The sequence below is a fragment of the Convolutriloba macropyga genome, chromosome 12 (genome assembly GCF_964194025.1).
Source record: "Convolutriloba macropyga chromosome 12, txConMacr16.3, whole genome shotgun sequence".
Classification (NCBI taxonomy): Eukaryota; Metazoa; Xenacoelomorpha; order Acoela; family Convolutidae; genus Convolutriloba; species Convolutriloba macropyga.
In genome coordinates, this window is record NC_134479.1 from 53,633,761 (window position 1) to 53,652,166 (window position 18,406).

The 18,406-nt window shown below is 34.6% G+C and overlaps 1 protein-coding gene across 1 annotated transcript in view; it reads right to left on the reverse strand.

Annotated features, from left to right (window-relative positions):
* Window positions 1-15,961, reverse strand: part of LOC142350857 (cGMP-specific 3',5'-cyclic phosphodiesterase-like) — a 104,230-nt gene extending 88,269 nt beyond the window's left edge. Inside the window, exon 1 of the mRNA XM_075402839.1 lies at window positions 15,682-15,961. The gene's annotated coding sequence lies outside the window, so the exon portion shown is untranslated. The remainder of the gene's footprint in view (window positions 1-15,681) is intronic.
* Window positions 15,962-18,406: the final 2,445 nt, after the last annotated feature.

An 18,406-nucleotide genomic window follows, 5' to 3' on the forward strand; every position in this document is an offset into this window, starting at 1 on the left:
CAATACGTCTATCGTTAGCTGCTAATAATAAATCTAAGACCGATCGAAAGTAAGACCGAACGAACTATCGAAAAGTAATACAATTCACTGCCAAAAAATTACATCTCGAGTCAAAATCAATTTTTACAAAAAAGTATAAATATATATTAATATTTTAAACGCAATAACTACCTAATTTAGTATAAGGGCTAGCAAAGCGGTTCGAGGATAAAACTTCAACGATTTCACGAACTGAAACCAACAATTCATTTTAAAACACTAAATTTTCAACATGCTTAAAACTCTCACAAAATGGCAAGCAAACTTTTATATAATAAGCGCCTTGGAAAATGATTTCAGCATTGTTTGTTAAATCATTAAAAGCGCAAACAGTTATTTACGAGTTATCGATTTGTTATTTGGCATTTGCAGTTTTGCTCTCATTTTGAATATTTTCTTGAGATACTTAACCAAACCTTGTTGTTAATATTGTGAAAAGATTTAAAAATTTGATAAGGGAGAAATTTTGATTAATGATATGTTAGCGGTTGTCATTCGGTATGTAATTATCAATAATCAGACTAGCATTTACCAAATTCACCGAAAAAAAAAACAAATTAGGAAATTATGGCACGGGAGTATGATAGATAAACCCAGTCAATTCCAGACAAATTGTGACAGTAATTACGGCGAGGGAGGATAATTCATTCCCGGTTTATAGCTTGCTCAACTAACGCCAATTGACAGTCCATATGTTTGCGGAACCCGTAAATTAGTTCACGGTATCAAATGTTGATCAAAATCAGTTCAAAACAACAGGAAATTCGATTTCCGTCTCCGTGAAATAATGTTACACCAATGCTTGAAAACATGTAATAATTTGGTGTTTTAGAAATCAAAGCTAAATGAAGACCAAAATATAGAATAATTATGCGGATTGCTGATACCATTTAAGCGAGTCAGAAAAAAGTGGCTGTGGAAAAACTCCGATTCGCGAGATTCGATTTCATCCGTGAATTAAATGTTACACCAATGCATTAAAAAATGTAATTATTTTGGGTGTTTTCGAAATCAAAGCTAAATGATACCGAAATATAGAATATTTATGCGGATTGCTGATACCATTTAAGCGAGTCAGAAAAAAAGTGGCTGCGGAAAAACTGCGACTCGCGAAATTCGATTTCTACCGTGAAATAATGTTACACCAATGTTTGAAAACATGTAATAAATTGGGTGTTTTAGAAACCAAAGCTTAACTAATACTAAAACAAAGAACATTATGCGGCTGATACGATTTAAACAAGTCAGAAAAAACATGGCTGTGAAAAAATAGCGATTCGCAAAATTCGATATCATTCGTGAAATAATTTTAAACCAATGCACGAAATCATGTAACTATTTTTGGTGTTTGAGACGTTTTTGAAACCAACGCTAAATTAATACTGAAGACTAGAACAGATATGCGGATTGCTGGTACCATTTAAACGAAAAAACACGTGGCTGTGGAAAAATTGCAATTCGAAATTCAATTTCCGCCGTGGAAAAAAAAAGGTTACACCAATGCATGAAAACATGTATTTATTTTGGGTGTTTTAGAAACCAAAGTCAAATTATTACTAAAATATAAAACATTTAAGCGTACTGCTGATACCATTTAAATGAGTCAGAAAAAACTCAATTTCGACCGTGAAATAATGTTACACCAATGCATTAAAATATGTAATTATTTTGGGTGTTTTAGAACTCAAAGCTAAATGATACCGAAATACAGAATATTTATGCGGATTGCTGATACCATTTAAGCAAGTCAGAAAAAAAGTGGCTGCGGAAAAACTGCAATTCGCGAAATTCGATTTCTACCGTGAAATAGTTACACCAAGCTTGAAAACATGTAATAGTTTGGGTGTTTTAGAAACCAATGCTAAATTAATACTAAAGTATGGCACAATTATGCGGCTTGCTGATACCATTTGAACGAGAAAAAACGTAGCTGTGGAAAAATAGCAATTCGCAAAATTCGAATTCATTCGTGAAATAATTTTAAACCAATGCACGAAATCATGTTTTTATTTTTGGTGTTTTAGACGTTTTAGAAACCAACGCTAAATTAATACTGAAGACTACAAAAGTTATGCGGATTGCTGGTACCATTTAAACGAATAAAAAACGTGGCTGTGGAAAAATTGCAATTCGAAATTCAATTTCCGTCGTGAAAAAAAAAGGTTACACCAATGCATGAAAACATGTATTTATTTTGGGTGTTTTAGAAACCAAAGTCAAATTATTACTATAATATAAAACATTTAAGCGTACTGCTGATACCATTTAAATGAGTCAGAACAAAATGTGAGTGTGGAAAAATTGCGATTTCGAAATTCAATTTCCACCGTGAAATAAGGGTACATCGAGAACAAATTCTTTTTCAGTACGATTAAAAAACAAATATTTATAAATCATTATTTGTTTCGCGTCGTACCGAACGGATGCTGGGAGGCAGTTTGCCTGTTGGAGCACCGTTATAGAGATGTTTAAAGTCAATCACTGTACTTCCATTTGAGCTTGAAGTAATTTTTCAGGGAACTTTTTACATAAAAACGAGTAGCAAAAATTTTCCAAGAATCAGGCAATGCTTTATCTAGAAATATTACTTACATAGTTGGTCACTAAAAAAACTGATAGAATGAAAACATGTAATTATTTTGCTGTTTTAGAAACCGAAGTTAAATTAATACTAATAAAAAGAACGCTGCAAGAAAATTGCAACACCGTTTACGAAGTCAATTGTTACAGCAAAAACATATTTTTTGATGTCAAGTTCCTGAAAATGAACTACACTGCTCGATAACAACAAAAATGTCAGGAAAGTTTTCAAGATTTAATTTGAAATACAAACTATACTAATAATAGCATTGAGGGGATACAAATGATACTACTTTCAATAATTAAACTATCGCCAAATTGCTTCTCGCGTTGTTCAAAATCGACATTTTTGCAAACTGAAAAAAAATCAATTTCAAATCTATTCTCAGCCATCTGAATAAGAAATTATTTTTCCTTTTTTCTTAATGAGGAAAAATTGGAGCAAATTAAAACCAACATGCATACAAATAAAAAGTGGGCAAAATAATTGATTCGACAATATTTTCTCTAATGAGGTCTCGAAAGCATAACACTCGAGTGAACAAATGGGCAAATAAATGAATAGCGTTGAACAACTTGAATAGAGGGTAGCAAAATGAACAAGAGTGATAAAAGAACACGATCTTAGGCAACGGTAATTCGAATTCACCAAATAATACACACAGGTACGAAAATTTAATTCATATACTTTCAAACAAGATCAGGCAACATGTAATCACTCGGTTGTATGAAGCCAAGCGTTCACTTAGCAGACTATTGTTGTTTACACGTTAGAGAAGAACTCGACAAAAACCGTATCATTAAAAGGTAGTCTCACTTTTTCGAAAGGTTTATCTTAATAATAAGCAATTTGGGGGTGTTTCCCATTATGGTCCCCCCTCCGCTGAGTGGTCAGATTAAGTATAGCCCCCCATTTTGTTAGTTATACCATAATGGGGCTATAATTTAATGGGGGGGGGGGGGGGGGGCTATAATGGGAAAGACCCGTAATTTGAATAAATTTTGTATTATATTTATTTTAGTCATATGACAGTATTATTGGTTGATTGACTACTAAATTATGATCAAAAGCCACAATTAACACGCATCGGTAGAAATCGATAACAATAAACATCGCATTAAAAATTGTTCAGATGAGTAAAAATTATGGTCAAACGTTGCAATACATTTTAAATAAACGGCACTTTTTGAGTATAAGATTGAGCTTGAAGACAGATCAGCAATTATCAACTCAATTTCTATGCTAGTAGTAATCATGCTAACTTGTAATTTTCAGATATAGATGGTTATAAAAATTACCTCGCCAATAAAGTTTTTTATGGTTGCAAAAAAATTATTCCCATGAAAATTTGTAAAAAAATTTTTTCTGCATTTTTTATTTTATTGTAATGGCGTGGAGGCGGAAGAAAGGGGGAGTCTAATTTTAACAGATTGAGCAAAGCTCCAACCCCCCCCCCCCCCCCCCCTCCACCACCATATATCTATAATTGATTGTATTGGACCTTTGAAATAGTATAAATTGGAATGCATAGTTCCAGAAGCTCTTATCAGGTAATAAACAATACATTATTAATGAACACATTTATGAATGAAACAAAAAATATTCATTATCAAAAACATTCGCTTGTTCACACACGGGCAGGGGGTTCAAATATTCGCTTGTTCACAATAAGGGGGGGGGGGGAGGGTCCCATTTTCCAACAAAAAAGCCATTCACGCTTCGGCAAAAGGAGCGTTCGGCTAAAAATTCACATCATCCGCATAATATCAAAAAGTACAAAACAATAATATGAATTGTTAGCCATTATGAATACCAATATACTTCTGAGGCACATAAAAGTCCTCTCAACTGAATAGATGGTGTAATTTAACAACCTCAGGTCTATATACTTTAACTTCAGTTTATCTTAAACACGTGTGTACAATGACCGATACAATAAATATAAGAATTGAATCACAATACTATTCAAAATGATCTCGGTTCCCAAAAATCAAAGAATTCTATTGTAAATCGTTAACTTCAAACAACTCGAAATTGACTAACGAATAATTTTTTGGTCTCTCACACAACTAATCTCTATTTTGGTATATTAACCATAATTAGGGTCTGAAGGTTCTAGTTCCGCGAAGGAGAGGGGATTCTATAATACAAAAAATCGCGTCTTTCTCTAATTATGCCCCCTCCACATGGTTTAGATTGATTGGGGGCTATAGGTAATATGACCAATCGTTTCCCTTATCTGTAAGATTTTTTTGGTCTTTCCCATCACAGCCCCCATCTTTAGCCTAGCTGTTATATAATGTATTGCTCCCCACCCACCCCCCCCCCCATTGCCGTAAATATACCCTAATGAGGATCGTTTTAATGAGAAAAGCCCCCAAAAAGGCGAGTTCATTGCCATTAAAGGTCGTAAGCCTATCCAATATTCACTTAAAAAACGGGTCATTAAAGTCAACTATGCGTAAAACACAACACTTAAAAGAAAAACCCTCAAAGCAATAATTAGATCAAAGAACTTACAGTAAAAGAATCTAAATTCACAAAATGAAACCTGTTTTAAAATATAAGAATGAGATTAATTACAACTGAAAAAATGTTAAAGTAGCCCAAAATGTCGGCGATCAATTCAGGCCCAGATAGTAGAATAGTAACTTCAAACACAATTTCGCAGAGGGTGTCAAAAAGAGCATTACAAGGAAAGGCAAGGGAAATGGGAGAAATCTGTTCAGTCAAAAATGAAACTTCCAACAACAAAAATTTCATTTCACACGATTGATTTTTATTAGGTGCTTACTTCCTTTAAGTTGCAATCAAACATAATTTCCTCCATTAACTTCACGGCTATCTAACATCTAGCAACGAGAAAAACACTGATAACCGAATAACTATTTTTACGATCTTTTCCGGTTGTGACCCCAGCTTAGTGACTGCATATTATTTGAAACCACCTGAGCAAGTCCTTCAATAACACAATAGTCAGCTATATATTATTGAAGAAATTCGCAACCAAAGGAACTATATTGATCGGCTTTTTCAGCTAATTCCTGTCATGAAATATTTTATGTAGAACGCTAAGTGTGGAACATTTAGAAATCTCGTCAAGCAAAGAATTTCAGAATTTCTTAATGTGATGATTTTTGGATTCGAATATTTCAAGGAGCCAACAGGTTGATATCTCTGTGAACAGGGTTGCTTCAAGTTAGTTCGGCAAATTTTTTGAAACATTGCTCCCGTATTTAACTAGTTTCAATATTGGTGAAAGCCGAGAGGCAAGGTGCGTGATTGACACGCCAATATTTGATAGTTCGACCTCCTGTCTCCGTGAAGCTGTCTGTGTAAGGATGAGCTCTTACTTAGCCATAGCTTCAGGTTGACCATAGCCTGACCAATCTTGGCTGCAATAATGGTACAAGGTGAAAGTTTCAGACGCAAAAAATTGGCCAAAGTCACTAAAAAGAGCTATGGGGAATCATAGAAATAGGATAGATGAGATCAAGCTACTACTAATGCAGATTAAAAGCCTAATGTCGCTCCGCTGCGATTACGCAGAAACAGAATTAATATTATTTCATCATTGAATTGAACGATTATCAGCGTTCTCCTAAGCTTTTAATGCTAACGAACAAATTTTCAGGTAAAATCGGATCCAAATTCCAATAACTTAGCCAAAATTTTACTTGTTTAAGCTACAATAAATGCATGAGTAGGTGGAGCAAACAGTTGCCTATCGAGCCTCAAATTTGTTCAAGATTGTCAACCCACTGTCTGCGATTAAAAAAAATTGAATTGTTTAAAAAAGGATTCTCAACAGCAGCAACATCTGTGAAATTATTTCTGGCACGACAAACTCAATTCTATTGTATGCTTTTACAAGCCGAGTGGGACTCGAATTCTGCAACAAGAGCTGATTATAGACCACAATCAAGGTATTGAAAGTGCTAAAATGAAACAAACTTCTAACCGCTTTTTCATTTTAATTTTGGCTGAAGTTCGGCTTTTTATGGTTAGAAACATTGAGCAACTTAGGTCACGCACACGCAAAGTCAGTGTGACAAAAAGTACTGAAAATTGGAAAGAAACAAAATTTGCAGAACAGACAAACACGACTACCGATAATTCTTCAAACTTCGTTCGAGAGCGATTAAAACAAATTGTGTCTTAAAAACAGCTCCACTTCCCGGCAACAATACCTTAATAATAATTTTGGTTCCTGCGTAAACGCAGCGGAACAGCATTAGGCCTACAGTAGCCTGTTCTCAGCTGCCCTTTTTCTTATTATTCCCCACATTTCAGACTGTTCTTTTTATGAGCAGCATTGCTCTTTTTTTGGTGACTTTGGCCACTTTTTTTGCGTCTGAAACTTTCACGTGGTACCATCATTGCAGCCAACATTGGTCAGGCTATGGTCAACCTGAAGCTATGGTTAAGTAAGAGCTCATTCTTACACAGACAGCTTCACGGAGGCAGGGGATTGACCTCTCAATCATTGGCGTGTGAAGCACACACCTTACCTCTCGGCTATCACGACGGTTATGTTAACACATTTGAAAAAAAAACCAGGCGATAGAATAACAAAAACTATAATCAGCAGGCAAGTAGAAATTTGCTTTTGTGAATTTATTTCATAAAGTTTCCTACGACCAAATCGCGGATTTCTTAAACATCACGTTTTACTTTTTTACACGGTTAAGCAAAAACTGAAAAGACAGCGCAGACAATGATTCCTAATGTCGTTGTCTACAAACAATAATAAGCAAGATAAATTGATATCTTTCCGCTGTTTTCGAGATAAATGTCAAGAACAAAAACTGCCGATTTTTGAAATGTCACTCAATTATTATAACCTCCAAAGTCAGATATTGTCCAATTGAGCTTCAATCAAACAGGGAAAGCGGATTTGGTATTTTCTGAGTTTTGAAAAACCTCAAATTTAAGCTGCAACTTTTAAATGACTGATTGTGAAAAAAACACAGAACACCGTCAAAATAGACCGTCATCGGGTTGAAAACCAGAAGTTGCAGCAATACAATATCCAAAAAATTGAACATACCCGAGGAATATTCAACGAATCGCTCTTAAACGACAGGCGTGAGGTGAGCAATTGACTTTATTAGCAGCTAGCTGTTTAACCACAAGAAGACTAGTCTCAATGGGTTTGAGTGTAAGGACAAATATACAAGACCCAAATAATTGCAACAAAATTTGACAAAAATGCTTCGTAAAAAACAGAGAGTCTGAGATCAACCTAATGACAAATTTTTGCACGCCACATTCAAATGTTTATTATCAGTAGGATTGAACATTGTATGTTCGGAATTAGGGCTTAAGATTTCAAAACTGACCAAAACCAATTATTGCTGAATTTTTCTGCTGTTTCTACTAAAAACCAACAGTTTATAAAACCTACAGCCCTTATCACGACTAAGGAGTTGTTCAGTCAATCAACGTACTTACAGGTCCACATGAGATTTGAGTCGTCGTCATTTTCTGCAGCATTTTGTCCTCTAACTTTTTTAAAATTTTGGTTTGTTTTTTTTTTGCAATTTTTCTTTATGTTTTGATTGCTGAAGTTCCTTTCAATGTCGGTTTGTTTTGCTGTTTTATATTCAAGAGTTATAACTAGATTAACTTTTTTATAACTAGACTGGTGGTCAATTATCAGCTTAACTGAATTTTATTATAAGTTTAGTCTCCTCTTTGATCAATAATATTATAATCACAGCAAATTAACATTAAATAGATATGCAAATTTAGGCTCCCACTTTCTCCCATGTGAACAACTTTTTAATTGTTTTCTTAAGGCAGCATGAAGCCATGCAAATTGTATATGATATCTTGGCCCTAATTAAGTGTGGCAGTCTATTGCTAATTCCTATAGCGACTATTGCAGTGAATTAACCGCCAATTGTTCCCATCCCACTGCTGTCAAATTGTGCTACGAAGTTGATCATCGCTAAAGACAGAAAACAATGCAAAATTGAAAATTTTTATTTTTCCCGAAAATTTTGACGCCTATACTGTGCGCTGTTAATAATCTGCTGCGCCTTACTGAAGCGAGTATGAGCCATTACAATGTGCATATGATATAGTAAAAAGTAAAGAAAGAATTAATTTCATGCATAATTGAACATTTAAAAGTTTAAATGAGTTCAGAAACTTTTAGAAATCAACACAAATTAGAGAGATAAGGAGGACTGGCTAGCACTATGGAAACTGTATTATGAAGAGGACAAATAACAAGACCAGATGATCTACAATGATCTGCCCAGGATTGATGATGACAAAGAATCACATAAAAATTAAAATAAAACGAAAAGTTTAAGTGTAGTCGTACCAAACTGAAACATAAATGCATTAATGAAATGCATACATTGCATAAAATGAATGAGACTTTAGAAAATTCTGCTTTCTGACATCGGTCATGGGTTGCTTTATGTTATTGGATAACTTCTGGTGACCTAGGTACACTAATTTTGTCTCAAATTAAATTTTAAAATTAAAATCTTTTTCTAAAAATGGACCTTAGACACTAGGCTGGCAAGTTCTTACGATTGAGCCCGTACCAACTCCCTTAGCGACCTTGACGGTGGAATGAGCCCTCGGATTCAACTAGTGAAGCCAATCGGTCAAGGACCATCTGATTGAGCACAAGTAGCAAGGCCAGGAGTAGGAGTAAGTAAAGTCAATAAACTGTCGGAAATTTAAACACTTAACACATGCCGTACTAGAACAAAGTTATTAACAAAAAAATCAGTTTTGAATGTATGATCAAAACAATTTAATTCCTTATATGCGCAACAGATCAAGTCAGGCATTATATCAACCTTTCTTACTTTATTATATAAAATAGTGGATCACTATTGAATAGATGAGCGCTGAATTTTGATTTCTAAAGATGGCACTTTCAGTAAATATAAAATAGAAGAGCATATAGAGCCAAAATTTTTGTAAGGTGAACAAATTAATCAAAACTCATCTGAATGGAAATTGTTAGAAGACTTTAACAATTGATAAGTATGTAGTTCATACACAAGCGAGAATTTTATTATCAGCGAGTATATATTCAATGCTGTTTGTTCGTTTTTGGAAGTAGATGAAGTTCAGAGTTTTCTTTTGAAGAAGATTCATTAGTGTAAAGAAGCTATAGCTGCAGCACCCGTAAATTAGTACGCCATACTGTAAAACAGGACTATAACTGCTAAGATACTATCTTAGAAATTGTTATCTGGGGGTATAATGCCTATGCTTTGATACAATGCCACAATACCTGGATAAATTTGTGATTAGTTTGGTTATATGGCTCTGAAATCAGAGCTTTTATTAAAAAACACCAACATATTTAAACGATGAGTTTTTGACAACACTATTGAATACAAATAAATAATTGGGATTGGAATTACTTTTACCTATAGTCATTTGCAATGTTTTCTCTAAGTTTTGCGCTAATTTACTACCATTTAGCCAATTGCTTATTTTACTTAGGTCTTCATCGACTTCACTTCCGAGGCAGTCAAATGATGTTAGATTTGGATCATCTGCAAACCAGTAGACTTCAGAGCTGTTACAATGACGATGAAGGTCATTTATATATATCAGGAACAAAAAAGCCCAAAATTGAGGACTGGGGCACTGAACACTTAATTGGAAGTTATGTTGATGACACGCCACAAATGTTCGCTCGTTGTATTCTCGCTGAGATATGACCTGAACCAATTGTAACATGGTCCTCTTATTCTAACATTCTAACTTAGGTAACATTCTAACTTTTACCTTGTTTAAAGACTGGTTAACAAGAGCAGCTAGAAGAGAGTGATAGTTCTCGCTTGAACGTCTTTGGTAACAGTTTGCGTATGAAATCATTGCCCGATCTGTTTTTGCTATCAATCGAATTAATAGGATCATAGCCGATATTCGTATGGCTCTTATAGCCGATATTCGTAAAGTGCATGTTGAATTTTTCAACAATTTCATTCGCTGGTAGATTGCTGCCGTTTGAGTCCGCCAACTTCAGAACGATTTTAGAATTATTATTATTGATACCTATAACGTCGGTTTATAATTTAAACACTTCTCTTGAGTCTCCAATGCTTTTTATAAATTTAACTCAGTAATAATCTTCCTCAGTCTTAGCAATCAGGGCATTTAATTTTGCCGGTTGATTTTTAAGTAATTAATTCTGCTTCTAATTCGGATGATTTCCATTTCCAATGTGCTTTGTTTTTTATTTTCAAGTTCTTGATACTGAGAGACACCTAAGGAGTTTGCTTACTTTGTTTAACGCGGCCAGTTCTGATTGGTTCAAATTTATAAAAGATTGTCAGAAAAATATTTTCAAATTTCGAAAATCCTTTCCAAAAATTGATGGGACGATTCAAAATTCTCGTTAATTAACTCATTGTTTGTTTTCAAAAGAGAACTGAAGATTTGTTGATCTGTCAACAAATCTAGTGAGAGTTGCCTCGTTGATTAGAACCCCAAGGATGTCAAAATTTAATTCACCACAAATTACCACTGGACCATTAGAGTTAGTAAACGATTCGGGGCAAACATCCAAAGTGAAAACAAACTCAATTTTGTTGGCTCTGGCAGCAACATAAATAGTGCGTAATTTAAACTTATATTTGTTGATTTCAATTTCTAATAACAATGCTGCATTACATTTTAATGGTATTTCTCCTAGTATTGTCATGTATTCCCGCAGCTGGATCATGACACCGCCACCGGTGTATGCGCGTCTTCATGTTTTTCGGAGTCGGAGAGCCATGTTTCTGTAAGACACAAAATTTCAGGTGGAGACTCAAGACTTGTTACAAGTGCTTCCAATTCCCGATAGTTTTCCCTTTAGGAGCGCACATTTACAGACATATGCTTTACAGTAGTGTCAAAATTGCTTCAAATTACTTTGGGCTCCTACAGTTTTAGTTTGGTGGGGTTAAAAAGCATTTCAGTCGTCGAAGCAGCTTTTAACATCAGTGGTAGAAAAAGTTTTGACGAAAAACAGTTCACATTTTCTAATCATTCTATCTCTCATCATTAAGTTTTCCTCCAAAAAAGTCGGAACAGCAAATGATTCTTCAGATTTTTTAGGTCAAACATCAAAGCAGAATTTAGAAATGCATACGCGCCTACCATTTTATCAGTAAGCTAAAACTAAATTAACTTACTAAGAAGCTAACTAAAAACATTGCTTGCAATTGTGGGCTGAAACAAGTCTCAAGGTCAAACAGCCGGAAACCAGATTGGGATCTATTCTGAGCCCCCCATTTTTTTTGGCCCCCCACTAACAAATGATGTGCTATATTTACTAGGTAAAAATAGCACGTGCGTCTGGGAGCCAAAAAAGTTGTATGCCCACTAAACTTTGGGATTAAAAAGAATAGAGCACATGAAAAAGACAACTAATCATGCTTTAAAGAGCAAAACAAACTAAAGACTTAAACAGTCGATTAGTTAAATAGCATCTACAAAATTACATTTGAAGAAAAATGTGAAGGTGTGTTCACGCATTCACCTCTAAGAGCATTATAATCAAAGCAGCATGACCATGAAAAGACTTTAAACCTCAATTTATTACGCTAAATCATCTCATTTCTGACTTGTGGCTCATTGAATCAGAATTACTCTCGAATGACTTTGTTATCAATAATTATACGAGAACATAAAACTAATTCTCTTATTGGTTGGCTCGTAAATTCTTCATGAATACACGAGATAAAGTCTTCATGAATACACGAATGCTCTTCGAGAAAGACTTAAAATAAGCTGAGAGGCAAGTAGTAGTAGTAGTAAAAGACTTGAATTACCTTTTAAGGGATACAAAAGTAGCTAAACAAAGATCAAAAGAGCTAAACAAAGATCAAAGAGCAAAAGATAAAAAAAATTTGATGGCTGAGAAATCAACTAAAATAATGGCAACCAACAGATAAATTGCTTTACTCGTCCAAAGAGTATGCACTAGGAGCACTTCAAAAGTTTTTTGACAAACTAAATGACAAAAAGAACAAACATACCGACAATAAAGGACTTGAAGAGAAATTAAATTTCTAAATCGGCGTATTAGACAGCGTTCTATTAGAGCTTAATGTTACTGCTAGTTCCACTTTGTTACTCCCAGTGAGAAAAAATCAAAGCTGGAAATTATATTTTAAAAAATGAAAAATAAACAGCAGAAAGGCTCAAACAGACTTGTAGTGGTAACGTTTCCCAAATTTTCCCAAGAAAACCAAAAGTTAAAAAAAACTAATATAAACTCGTACGAAATACGTCAACGCCATAGTGAATGGAAACCAACTGCCTAGAAACTAAAAGCTAAAGAATTTTAATTTATGGTAGACGGATTTCCAAAAACAGATGAGGCTCTGCTACTCAAAAACTCAGTAAAACCGATAAAAGACAGATAAAAGACAGAGCTTAATAAAGAAAATCATGGAACAAAAAGTAGACCAATTAATCTACCTACAAAAATATACCCTAAAATTTGAGTAAAACCGACTACATTTTACCATCAAAATCTCAGATGATTGAGTAGCAAACTTTAATTTTGAATTGAACGTCAAAAATCGCAAATAAAACCTCTCAAGGCTTGTTGTAGTCTCTAATTGCCATTTCAGCAAACATTTAAGAGCTATTTCAACTTGTAATTGGAAACAAATTAAGAAAAAACTAAAGAAAAAAGAAAGAATTTTATGTCAGGGCTTGCAAAATAACATTACAAAAATACCCTAGTCGATTCCAAATTTGATGCGAAATAGTCATAGGCGCTGCTAAACCAGACAAAAAGGAAAATGAAAAAATTCAGAAAAGATCCTAAAATTATCAAAGATCAATTTTTGGGTCGCAAAGCCGCAAAACAGTTCGACAATAACAGCGAAAACGTCTGAAAACCTTAAGAGATACAAACAATGCAAGATAATGCTACAAAGACAACAAATGATATCAAATATACCAACAGTTGCTCATCTACCAACAGCAAACTCATCTACAGTAATCAATAATTTTTATGGGAGTAAAAAAAACTTATGGACGAATACTAATTTTAAATGTATAGGACAATACTTTTTCTTGATCTAATAAATCGCTCTACCTTAAAATTTATTGATTCCTGTAGATGAGTTTGCTTAAGCAACAGTTGGTATGTTTGATATCATTTGTTGCTTTTGTAGCATTAGTATTCATTTTGACTTCAAATTATTTATGGAATTTGGGAGTCCAATTTTCAGTTTTCTTGCATTGTTCGCATCTCTAAGGTTTTCAAAAGTTCTCGCTGCTATTGTTGAACTGTTTTGTGGCTATATGCGGCTTTGCTACACAAAAATTTGCGGCACGTAAACATAGCAATAAACATATCCGACTAACGTCGGGCGAATTGCTCTCAAACGACCGGCGAGCGGTTGGCTTCGTCAATAGCTAGGCACGGTTTAGTGAAGCTAGCTTTAGCTTAATTAAAGAGGCGTGAGGGCAGCGAGGGGTGCACCGGGTGTCTGATGGGATGGCAAGAGTTGGGGGGGGGGGGGGGGGGGGGGGTCAATCTCTTAAGAACCGCCCTTCGCACCAAGTCTCCAAAACAGATTCTGTGAATCGCATACTTAAAGACTAGTGAGCTGAAATGCTCTTAGAGCACCTAATTCCCGCTGGGCGCTACCTGTTCATCCCCGTTTTTGAGGACGAGAAGTCAAATGCGTCAGACGAAAACTTGGTCAAGCGAAAAATCGCATTAAAAAAGACCGACAGGACTAGTATAATAGCTACAAACTTTGTTTGAGAGCAATTAATAAGAGCAGCTTAGGTCACGCAAAAGTTAAGAAATCAAGCGTGAAAAGGTCACCCTAGAAGTGAAATCAAAGTAAGTTCTAGAAAAAATAGGTCCAGCAAAAATTTTGCATAAAAAGAGACAAGTTTTAAACATAGCGCGCAAATTGCCGGAAAATAGCCGCCGTTGACCCGCTTGACACACATTGGGATTGAAACAGAAAAAGAAAAAAAAATAAGATAATTGACAGAATTTTTCTAAGCGTCAAAGTGTTCTTATTTGCATATTGTTGTTGTTCTTAAATTTTGCATATTCGGTTAGATTCGAAAATTACACTTAATTCAGCTTCTAAACTGAAGGCTATTAATCAAAATACTAACGCTAGCTAGCAATCCCTTTAATGAATTTTGATAACCTTATGTACTATGACTTAATGACCGGGCTCTTAACAGATCTTAAAAAAAGACAACGCCCCAATACAATTCAAATTCTTGGATTGTAAAAAAGGACAGCGCTTAAATAACAGCCGTTAAGAGGCTGACGGCGGCTATTAAAAAAATATATCGAACTTTGTTTTGGAGCACTTAATAATATCACCACTCATTTTTAGCATAGTAGCTTTATCACACTAAGCACTTGGAGGACTACTAAACGCGGCTAAGGGCCTCTAATGAAACTTAATGCCCGCTGGGCGCTACCTGTTTATCGCGTTTTTGAGGACGAAAAGTGAAATGCGTCAGACAAGAAATTGGTCAAGCGAAAAATCGCATGAAAAAAGACCGACAGGACTAATATAATTGCTATAAACTTCGTTTGAGAGCAATTAAACATACATTTACGACCGAAATTATAGCTGATCAATCAGCAGAAAAGAGCCGCGATAGATCACCATAACTGCTCCGCGTTGTGACAAAATCATCGCCTCAATACAATCCAAATCTTTTGGATTGTAAAAATGGGAGAAGGCCAATAATAGCGCGCTATCGCAGCTACTAAATACATATACCGGCTAACGTCGGACTATTCGCTCACGAACGGCTGGCACGGCAAACAATTTAGAGGGACACATAGGTTATAAATTTTTAGTTCTAGGCGAAAACGGTCAAGCAAAAATTTTCATAAAAAAGACACACACGTTTACAATAATCGCTTCAAACTACGTTCGAGAGCAATTAAACAGGGTAAAATGGCAAAAATAGCTCAAAATTGAGCCCAAAAGTCTAATATTTTTTTGAAAGATGGTCAAAAGGCTTTCAAATTACCTAATATTAGTTAATAACTTATTAACTATTAAAAACATTGATGGACTTACCAAATTATTGGCTGATTCTTTTTCTCTCTTTCGTCGTAGTAAACTGTCCCGAAATGATCTCTTAGATCTTCCCGCTAACTTCCGACTGTCGCTACTTCCCTCTACGTGATCAGGATTGGACTCTCCTTTGAGAGAACCGCGAGGATTGGGAATACAGCAAAACGAGGAAAAGGAAAAAGAGGTTGAGGTGATTCGGGTTCTCGGGTTACCAGAGGTCAAACAAGGGGTCAAGGTTTGCGCGTGATCACTTTTGGAAGGAATTTTGAAGGCTTTAAACAGAAGCAACTATTACATACGGTAATAGCTACAACTGTAAAAATAAACAGAATAAACAAAGAACACGATCGGAAGATAAAATGACGTTTATAATGACGTAAGCATAAAGTCACGGTATACAGAGCTCGAAAAATTGATCACGTTTTGAACTTCGGCCAGAAATTAAATAAAGGAACAAGAAAAGCAAATTAGTCGAATTCAAAATTAACCAAATTAAATGTTTCTGTCGTAACTAACCAGCTGATAGCGATAAGAGTTAGTTCAACAATAAACGAGCAGAAACATTAATTAACCTCTAGCTGAGATTACAACATCAAAGTTGACCAAAAACGAATTCTTGCGTCAAGTTTACATGTGCTTATATCAAATATATCGAATTCCTTCAAATTCGAAATTCAGTTCAAATTTGGTCGAGGTCACACACACGAACACGTCTTGTAAACAATCTACAACTAATACAACAAAAATACAATAATTTGCCCAAAAATTAGAACCCAATTTTGCAAGTCGCTAAAGCGCAGCTTAAAAGTACTCGCAAATTTTCAATAAATTTTTAAAAACTATAATTTCTCAATAGTTTTGTGAACCATACAAAAGATTCTCTACTTCCGTGAAACTGAAGGCTTTCCATTTAAATGTCAACAAAAAGATATAACATTTCTCAGGAAGTTTAATCAATAAACAAACGATAATTGAAGCCGTAAATTGTTTTCTAATTCTAAGCTCTAATTCACAGGGCTTCTATTTTTACCAATTCGATAAACAGCGAAATAATAATGAATCTCTGATAACATAAACACTAATTGAATAGATGCGGTTAATTAATCTTTTCGCTATCAAGGAAAAAGGAATATAGATTGCTAAGACAAAGATCTATTGTGAGGTAGAAAATAATTGGCTCTTATTTGCGGTTTGCGGAGACTTGAATAAAATTACGCCCAAAATTTTGAATTTTCGTTCACGTGAACAAAACAAAACAATAAATATGGGGAATAACGAAAGGCCTAACGAAATGGGGCCTGACGAAAGGCCTGTTCAGTGAAATGTTTCTTTTAAAACCTCAAAGTCACCGTAAACTTCTGTCCGGGATAAATTGTTCACTTCTTACGCCCACAATTAATTGCATCGGATTCCTCATTAACCAAGGGGACGGAGATTATCTAGGGAGATTTATTTGAGGAAATGTCGAGGTAAATAAAAGGAGGGATTTTCAAAGTCACCCAGTTAAACTGCTTCCCAAATCTACTCCGCCAAGCAGGGAAAACCGGCGAAAGTGGATAACAGTTGTGACATTCAATCTAAAATAAAAAGTGGCACTTCAAACACTAACGTCGACAATAAACTAAAAATAGTTGGTTAATGTTGATCGCAATTAGAGAATCAACCAACTCTTTGTGCGGAGTTACCCTTTAACTACATTGCCTAAAGAGACGTAACAACGACCCAAAAATAGCAACATTAATCTCCTAATCCAGTAATTTGTCGAAAAACCGGGCAGACACGACAGCATTTTTTACAAAAAAAATGCATCGAATTTAGGAAAGTGATGTCATATCAAAGAATTCAAAAACTTCAGGCAATGAAAAAAAGTCACTGTAATAGTCTCAAAAACTTTGAAAAATTATATCAACTAGCAAGAAAAGAACCCTATTATTGGAAAGAAAAGATACAGATGTAAATTTCATAAATGGAGAGGTTACCAACAGCAAAGAGAATTTTCCAGTATTTCAAAGCCAAAATAACACTTCATTTAGCACAACTTTGAAAAAGAATCGAGTTGAAGAACCATTGAACAAGATAGTGCATATACCATTGCGTCACAGGAAATTCCAACATAGTCCATCAAACAAAATATAACTGTTAAATTTAAGATAAGACATTTATTGCCGTGAAACGAGAAAATTCGTTATTCAACATTGGTTGACCTGCTGATTCTTTTCAATTTTTTTTTTCAAATGCAAAAGTTGAAAAACTTCCCGAGCACCTGACGGCTAACTCTGCAGGTTTCTTGACCTACTGGTTATTAGGCATTGGTTGTCAATATTAATATATAGGAGGCAAATAGCAATTAATTGCCAAAAATTAATTAGAAAACTTAACTGAATGTAAAATTCAAGTTTGAGTTCATTCTAAGTATTTCAATCGCAGATGTTCATTTCTACTAAGACCGTCTGCTTATGCTATACACTCCTTGAAGCAATAAAAATATACGAAACAAATTCTGCTATATCTACTTTCAAAATTTAGCTTTTTGTCTTACTATTAATATGATATAAACAACTAACATAAACAATTTTATTAATTTATTATATAATTAATATAATAAAAACAATTAATATAAACAATTCTTTATTATCAAAGGTTTAGGAACCATTAAAAATACTCAAAAGTGCTGCAAAATTGAACAATCAGAATAAAAAAGTTTTCAGTTTCTTCCTATAAGTAAGCT